Consider the following 1,332-nt stretch of genomic DNA (forward strand, 5'->3'; position numbering starts at 1 on the left):
TATATAATGTTTATTATTTTTTATGGAAAAATAAAATATTGCTTATAATGAAATTATATTTTAAAAATTATAGAATACGGTTATCGAAAAATTAATTCCAATAATCTCGCTTATATTTTGCCTCAGTTACATTTTGCGGCCGAAAGTAATTACAGTTTATTTGCAAGAAGGTTGAAAAACGACATACAGGTTGAAATAATTGACTGCGTGATAAATGCGATAAATACGATCAGATTTTCAGAGCACTAAAATTAGCATTCACTATTGATTATCCAACTGGAAGTCTGGCGACGAGCGAGGAAATAAAAACATGACTCGATGAGGAAGAACTCGCCCGACGATCGCAAAGGAAAGAACGGCGCCGCGAGAAACGCGATTCTAATCGGACACCGATACGGTTACGCTACTTAAAATGCGTCCGGCCGTATCGCGTTGCACGGTTTGGCATTCCCGAATGGTGCTCTTGCCGCTCCGTAACTTCCGGAGACTTGGCGAGGATGATCGATGGGATCTCGTAAGGTGAGGGTGTTCGTCGCTGTTCTTTGAACGTGAGAAATCTGGGCGGCGATCCTCGGCAGTGGCGCTCTTATTAATTCCATTAGATCGACCCGCCGTCTGCGTTGCTATAAGCGTCGATTCATTCTATCGAAATATGTCACTTAAGAGAAAAAAAATTTCCTTGTCAAGATATGAAACTTTGTTTCTCATTCAATTACATGTAACGATGTAACGTGTAATAGAATTATGTAAACATAAGCGATATATCTATATTATTTGTATATTCTCGTTAGCAATAAAGAGTGTATTGTCTAATAAGCTTCTGAGCAATGTAAAGAAATATATTTGAGCATTTGTAACATTCGTAAAAAAAAAAGAATGGAGATAAAACCACGCGCGATGTATATTGCGTCTCATTTCGCTTGGGCATTAAGTATTCGGAAGAAACGGCAGAAGCGACCGGGAACTTTAATATTTATAAGTTGACTTTATTACTTTTCCGCTTTTAACGTGTACCGCAGAACACGCGCAAGCGGATGGGCGGCCGAGCTCTCGCTGTAAGTAATACGAGTTAAAAAAACATTTAACGTCGAAACTTCCGCTGTGCTTCGGAACTCTCGCTCACGTCCCTTACCTGATCCATAACGATTCTCGTAAAGTTAGCCCGGGACGCTTGCATACGCTTAATCTCGCGATACCGAGCGTGGTTTAATCCGCAGCAAAATGAAGAACGCGAGATGGTCTGGGAGATCGCCAATCTACTACGCATATTCCATCTCCATTTCTTACTCTTGCTTTTATACACACACACACACACACACACACACACACACA

Source organism: Trachymyrmex septentrionalis, unplaced genomic scaffold, assembly GCF_001594115.1.
Source record: "Trachymyrmex septentrionalis isolate Tsep2-gDNA-1 unplaced genomic scaffold, Tsep1.0 scaffold60, whole genome shotgun sequence".
In the NCBI taxonomy this organism is placed as follows: domain Eukaryota; kingdom Metazoa; phylum Arthropoda; class Insecta; order Hymenoptera; family Formicidae; genus Trachymyrmex; species Trachymyrmex septentrionalis.